The sequence below is a fragment of the Leiobunum rupestre genome, chromosome 1, assembly GCF_980474605.1.
Source record: "Leiobunum rupestre chromosome 1, qqLeiRupe1.1.hap1, whole genome shotgun sequence".
In the NCBI taxonomy this organism is placed as follows: Eukaryota; Metazoa; Arthropoda; class Arachnida; order Opiliones; family Sclerosomatidae; genus Leiobunum; species Leiobunum rupestre.
The window spans coordinates 76,782,465-76,790,541 of NC_143384.1; positions in this window are offsets into that span (position 1 = coordinate 76,782,465).

The following is an 8,077-nucleotide window of genomic DNA, read 5'->3' on the forward strand; positions in this document are numbered from 1 at the left end:
GCCTTCTACACCCCAAAAGGTTGTTTTTTGACCCCTTTTCAATAACAGTGTGACATGAAGAATTTAAGACCCATACGGAAAATTTTACGGGTGCGTTGGAAAAGAGATCCGATGGATCTTTAAAACTTCACCAAACGTCGAATATAAAGCGTATTGGAGGAAAATTTTGAATCTATTGTGACGTAATTATCAGTTTTCCCATAAATGCTAACGCCATTCTTACCAAGAATGATATAGTGAGTTGCAGGCTAAGAAAGACAAAATATATAGTACAATCGGCGCAAGGATGCCTCAGACCGTTTCCGGTCATTCCACGGCGCGAAATTTGAATTTGGCCATTTTACGGTCAAATTCGAATTTTGCTCTTTTTGTCGTCTTTTGGCGCCATCTAGAGACCGAAATTGGAATCTTTATTTTTTAATTTCATAATTGTGGTGGCGAGCAAATTTAAAAGATAAGGCATTCCCAGCATTCTTAAATTTAAATTAGTATGTATAATTATTTAATTTTGTAAATTTATTTCTACGTCTTACCAGTTAAATCGGCAGTTTCTTTTAAAATAGTAACCACGCTTTCTTGGGGGTAACGTTGACTTAATGAGCTATAGACGTTTAAAGTTATATTTTTCTCTTTACAATTGTTAACAATAAACCTTTATCATGCTTTTTATAGTAACCTCTTGGGCTATTTTAAATATTTGGAGCTTCAATTATCGAATTTTCTTTAGCTGCATTCAGTAATTAAACTCATGACAACATGAAATTAAAAAATAGATTCCAATTTCGGTTCCTAGATGGCGCGAAAAAATTATGAAACTCACGAAATTTGTACTTGACCGTAAAGTGGTCAAATTTAAATTACGCGCGGTCGACTGGCCGGAACTGGTCTGACGTATCCTTGCTATATATTTTGTCTTTCTTAGCCTGCAACTGACTATAGTTCTAGTTCAAATCAAATCAAATTTATTGCTGTTAGTTTAATCATAATATTTTGTTAGATATTTGGGCTTGGTCAACGGTGTGACTTGTGAGTCCTACAACATTTTATAACAGTTCATTAAAAAACACACAAATTGCAAAAATAGAAGAATTCAAAAAAGCAATCAACATCTTAAATTATACACTTAAAAATCTCCACTTAAAAATAAACATTCATAAATATAGATACATTCAAAAACTAAAAGTATACAACAAAAATATACAATAAAAATCACTGCTTTATTTGATTATTATTGTTAGTATTTATATTTGGACGCCTTAAATACATAAGAAAATAAATTAATTTTAGATTTCATCATTCAAAATCAGCGATTTCAATTTACACTTAAAAATATTTTATTTTTCTCTGATATCTATATATTGACCTACCTCATTTAGTAATTTAATTCCGTGATAAAATAACGATGTTAATTTTTTCGTTGTGTTGCACAGGGAAATTTCAAAATCATTTTTCATTCTAGTGTTAACCCTTTTGTTTCGGTTTTTAACAATTTCTTGGTTTCCATTATAATCTTTATACAAAAAAGTAATTGTTGAATATTTATATAGCTGATTTATGTTTAAAATATTATTCTTAGCAAACAACTCTTTTGTATGGGTTAAAAAGGGAACCTTATTTATTGTTCAAATTATACGCTTTTGTAAAACAATTAAGTCTATTTTGATTATACGCGGACGTATTGCCCCAGATACACAGACAATAATTAAGTTTGGAGGCAAAGAGGGCATGATATATTTCTAATAGAGTTTTATAGGAAATAATATTTTTACATCGATACAAACACCCATTAATTTTACGCAGATGGTTACATAATAAATTTATGTGCGCATTCCAATTTAGATGCTCGTCAAAAATGACACCTAAATACTTATATTCTTTAACTATTTTTATTTTGTGTTTATTTATGTTTAGATCTATAGTGCTATTAGTGTCTTTACCTACATTGCTGAATATCACATATTCGGTTTTTTCTAAATTTAGATTTAAATTATTATTTTTTAACCATATGCTTATTTTATTCAGTATTAGATTAGTTTCTTTTATAACATAGTCGAGGCATTTCCCTCCATAGAGAAATAAAGTATCATGCGCGTACAGAAGCAGTCCATTTTTTATAATTGCTGTTAAATCGTTCACGTACAAGTTAAACAACAGAGGCGATATTACTGACCCCTGGGGGACTCCATTTTGTAACATTTTAACGTCGGAGAGGTTGTATTAATTTTAGTTTGGCACGGTCTATTGCACAGGTTACTTTTAACCCAATCACCAGCCGACCCTCTAATACCCATAGCATGTAATTTTTTAAGAAGGTTATTGTGTGGTATGGAATCAAAAGCCTTTTTTAAGTCTAAGAATACTCAAATACATGTTTTACTTTGGTCTAAATACCTCAATATCCGTTCATGGGCACCACTGACCGCATTTACCGTACCCATACCTGCTCGGAAGCCAAATTGTGCATTAGAAAGTAGATCGTATTTTTGACTGAATGATACTAGTCTGTTCTTAAACTATGGGAGTAGTGATATAGGCCTAAAATTCTGACATTCGTTTATATTCCCTTTTTTATGAATGGGCACAATTATGGTTTTTTTTAATTTGTCTGGGTATAATCCTGAGCTGAACGATAGGTTTATGATAAAAGTTAAAGGAAGTAGAATTAATGGGAATATAAATTTCATTGGTCTTGAGTGGAGACCGTCGTGGCCAGCCGCTGAGTTGTTTGGAATTGAAGCTGCAATGTTAATTAGTTCGGGGGTGGTGACTGGGTATAACGCCATCGTGTTTGGATTCCTAGGGTAGTTACAGCTATCACGTTCGCTGTTATTAGGTATTTCTTCCGTGAATAAATTGTTTAGTTCATTTGGATGGATTGGTATGTCTTTTTGGTTTTTTTACATTCAACTTCATTTGTCATGTCATTATAGTGGTATTTTTCGTTACATATTTGTATAACGAAATTCGAAGCATATATCGAAGCATATATCGAAATAATGAGGAAGTACATTTATCCATACCGATCTTTGATTGGGAGTTTGCTTTTTCTGGCACATCGTACAAGACCGGACATTTTGTTCTTGGTGGTAGCACTCACTCAATACACAAGCAATCTGGGACTTAACCACTGGCAGTATCTCTGTCATTTAAAGCGCTATTGTGCAACGCAAATTATGGACTGATATATGCTTTTGACCCTGAACCTAAGGTAACAATCTTTTGTGATAGTGATTGGGCAGCGGATAGAGATACGCGAAGGTCAAGCTGCGGGTATATAACATTTCTCGGTTCATCAGCGGTCACCTGGAGGTCCCTTAAGAAAAAGTCCGTATTCTGTCAACGATGGAGTCCGAATATTAAACCATAACCGAAGCGGTAAAATAACTATTGTGGCTAAGGCAAATATTGAACCATTTAGACTCTTTTCATTTAAAATACCAACCCCAGTATTTTTCTGTTATAATCAATCTGCTATAATTTTTGCAAGTGACAGTATCGAGAATCAGCGCTCTAAACACATCGATATACGTTATCATTTTGTCCGGGAAGAGTTAAGTAAAGGATTGTTTAAGTTAAGATTTACCTCGTCCAAAACTAATGTAGATGTTAATTTAATAGTTGTTTAAAGCATGACTGATACTTCATGCTTTAAACAACTATTAAATTAATATTTTAAACCATGGTAAATAAAAATTTTAACTTATACGATAATGTAGATGTGTTTTCAAAATTATTGAGCAAAAACTTATACCAAAATTGTTTTTAAATGTTACATTTACAGAAATAGAGTAGTATAGCTGAAATTGTCAAACAGGGGGAGATTGTTAGTTAATTTATTTATTTGCCATGAGTAGAACTAGTTTTATAATATCACCTCGAACTGATTAGAACTGAACTTTAAATATTGTTTGGTTGGCAGCCCTGTTTTTCCGGCTACTCACCTATTAGTCTTTCTCTCTCCTCCTAGACGACAACATGTATGGTTTTGTTTTGTTTTAAAGTAACCATTATTTAATAAACAGTTAATTAATTATTACTTGCGGGTTTATTTTTTCGAGCAAATAAAACACCCTGTATATATGTAGGATATGAAATCCTCTTTAATTCTTTCAAAAAAAATAATCTACTAAGTTTTTTGTACATTGTATGAGACAGCTATTTATTCAAATTTGTAATTCTATTTCCTTAGCTCTATTTAATAAAATATTGGTGATAAAGTGATGGAATTTGTTGTGCTCTAGCTGAAAATGTTCTTAACATTAAATGTAAGGATTGTTTTCTTTTAATTACTCTTCGTTATTTCTCTATTTCGATTTTTTTTCACTTGGAAAATAAAGGTCAATTTCTTTCGCTTAAAAACTGCTAGTATAAGCTGTCCAATAAAACGCGCTTTTTAATATTTTATAAAGACTTTTTTATTTCATTTAATGGTGGTTTAAAACAAATGTGGAAAAACAACCTTAATATGTGTTTCAATGTTGTTGTAAAAAAATATTGGGAAGGGGAACATAGAGCTTTTTAAGAGTGGGATAATCGACATACCGTTATTGGGACATTCAAATCTCATAAATGAGGTTGCCTATGGTACCGTTTAAGTTTGGAGCGGTCTAACAATCCTCCTGTTAAGTTAATAGGAGCCACCTATGGACTACATTGTAAAGGATTATATAATTAGTGAATAAGTAGATTAGTCCATTATGAAAAGGGATAATAAAGCTAAACCCTAAACAAATTTGAAGAAATTTAAAAACTTACTAATAGCTCGTACCCAAATAGGATGAAACCGGTCTACCGTTGGATTTTCTGGCTTTTTAATTTAATTTAATTTAGTTTTTCACTCGAAGATCTATTTGGTCCGAGTTTCACATCTTTTTGTTCGCTCAAAGACCTATCTTCAAGTTTTTATGGAAGGGGAAACCGAAGAGCTCGAGGGAAAACCCCTTAAACAAGTAGGGCGAGAACAACATTACTATAGGTCATCGTAATAAATCCCATTTCTTTGGCCGGGGAAATTAAACCCCATTACTGTAGGCCATGAAAAATAATTCCCATTACCATAGGCCATTGTAATTAAACCCCATAACTGTAGGCCGTCATAATTAAACCCCATTACTGTAGGCCATGGAAATTAATACTCATTACTATAGGCCCGGCCTATAGTAATGAGGCCGTCGTAATTTAACCCTAATAGTGTAGGTCATGGTAATTGAACCCCATTACTGTAGGCCGAGGTAATCAAACCCCATTATTGTAGGCCATGATACTTAAACCCCATTACTGTATGCCGTGGTAATTAGACACCGTTACTGTAGGCCGTGGTAATTAGACACCATTACTGTAGGCCGTGGTAATTAGACAACATTACTGTATGCCGTGGTAATTAGACATCATTACTGTAGGCCGTGGTAATTAGACACCATTACTGTAGGCCGTGGTAATTAGACACCATTACTGTATGCCGTGGTAATTAGACACCATTACTGTAGGCCGTGGTAATTAGACACCATTACTGTATGCCGTGGTAATTAGACACCATTACTGTAGGCCGTGGTAATTAGACACCATTACTGTAGGCCGTGGTAATTAGACACCATTACTGTATGCCGTGGTAATTGAACACCATTACTGTAGGCCGTGGTAATTAGACACCATTACTGTAGGCCGTGGTAATTAGACACCATTACTGTAGGCCGTGGTAATTAGACACCATTACTGTAAGCCGTGATAATTAAACCCCATAACTTAGACGGGGGAAATTTATCCCATTACTGTAGGCCGTCGTTATTGAACCCCATTATTTTCGTCCTTGTCATTGATCCCAATTACTCTAGCCTTATTACCATAGTCTTGGTAATTATATCACATAACCATAGTCTTGGTTATTATATCCCATTACCCTAAACCTGGTAATTAAACCCTATTGTCCAAATCTAGGTAATTAAACCCCATTACCATATTCGTGGTTATGAAACCCCATTATCATAGTCGTGGTTATGAAACCTCATTATCATAGTCGTGGTTATTAAGCCCCCATTAAATAATATTACACAATCAAAAATCGACACTATTAGAGCGCGTGATCTTTGGGCCTTCTAATGATGAAGGCCGTGCTTGTTTCTCAATGTAGTGAAACAACCAGAGCCCAGTATTATTTACTTTGTTAGGGAGTTGACCTTACGAAAAAATTAACAATGTTGAACCTCAATGAATATATTATTGAAGTTTTTTTAATTAAGGAATACCTCTTCGCATGTTCCATTATTGAAGTTTTTTTAATCAAGGAATACTTCTTCGCATGTTCCATTATTGAAGTTTTTTTAATCAAGGAATACGTCTTCGCATGTTCCATTCCAGAGTAATTGAGAACAATAGCATCACCTCGGACAGGAATCGAACCTACGACTTTCGAGTGACCGCCCCAACACCACAACCATTGTAATAACGAGGCCACGAGTGAGCAAGCCTCGGACATTCAATTAATGAAAGACTCGTTCGGGTTCGCTGATTTGATGGGATACATTTAGCCCGTTGTTGACATTATAACATTTCCTTGATAGCCTGTTGTCATAACAATGAAACAATTATATATGTACATATATATTTCTTTGCGACGTTATTAATACAATTATAATCACATCATCTCGAACAGAAATTGAACCTATGACCTTTGGTTTATCGTATTGGGGGCGAAGGGAACGTGTCGAAAGGTTGGACGCCAAATCAGCGTGGCGGCGCCATGCGGTAATTGCGTGATAGCCCGGACGTCTACTATAGAAATCTAGGGTCTCATGAAAAACACACTAGCATGTTTTTCCACAATATAAAATACATTCCTGATTTAACCACCTATTATTCCGTTGGATAATCCAACATTGCATTCTATCCACGACCTGATATAATCTTACAATAGGGCTTCTTAAACGTAACAGTTTCTTATGGGCAATTTTATTCTTAGGCCCTCGTCTAAGAATAAGCCTGGAACTTTAAATTCCTAACGTCTTGGCTCAGAATTAAAAATCGAGCTTCATCACGATTTGCTTAGAAATGTATATTTAGAAAGAAAATTTATCAAAGTCGTTTCAGCGGTCATTATAAAAAAAAAGGGCGTCATGGAAAAATAGTACTTTTTTTTAAAAGGCGCCCCTCGATAACTTAATTTTAATCGCCTCTTCGAGATAGCCTTCTTAAATATTGGAAAATATCGTCCATATCTCTACAACTCTACGATGCATGAATGCAAACCGTTTTCTACCGCTTAAGTGCGAATGCAGCTGAAGTTCGTTATAAAAAGATTAAAACACCAAATATTATCAATTTTAAACCATTTTCTGCATCAAAGTATTTAAACGCACGAAATTACGTCTAAGCAATCTTTGAAGATATTTCTGCACCACTTGCGAATATTTAATCAATTCCTTTACTTGAAAAATCTTTATTAAGTAAATATAATTACAAATGAAAAATAACCAATAATCACAAATGAAAAATAACCAATAATCACAAATGAAAAATAACCAATAATAACAAATGAAAAAATAACCAATAATCACAAATGAAAAATAACCAATAATCACAAATGAAAAAATAATTTTGACTGAATAATAACTCATTACTTGTATAATAATAATATTAATCAGCTAGCTTTATTTATACTTAAGGCACCCCTTAGGCCCAATTAAAATATTAAAATATAAGATACCTACTTATCTAAAAATTAATCAACAACCATTAATTTTATTTTGATTTACAAGATCTTAAAACAGTCGCTGTTGGCTAACAACCGTCTGCTTATGATCTGAATCATATGATTAGAATGTATTTCGCTTGTTATTCCCACCACCGTCCAAAATAATCAGCGATGGCTTTTCTTTCCTGTGAAAGTCACTGCAGTTTTTTAATCTTTAAAAAGATAATTGAACTTTTGGCTCCGAATTATTTCCCGAATAAAACAACCACCGAAGTAAGGCTTGACTTCTTTTAATAGATGTATATCTTTTAGTTAAGACCTTATAACTAACTCGGTCCAAAACCTCCCCATTATGCTCACATAATCTTTTGTAAACCATAAAGTAACAGA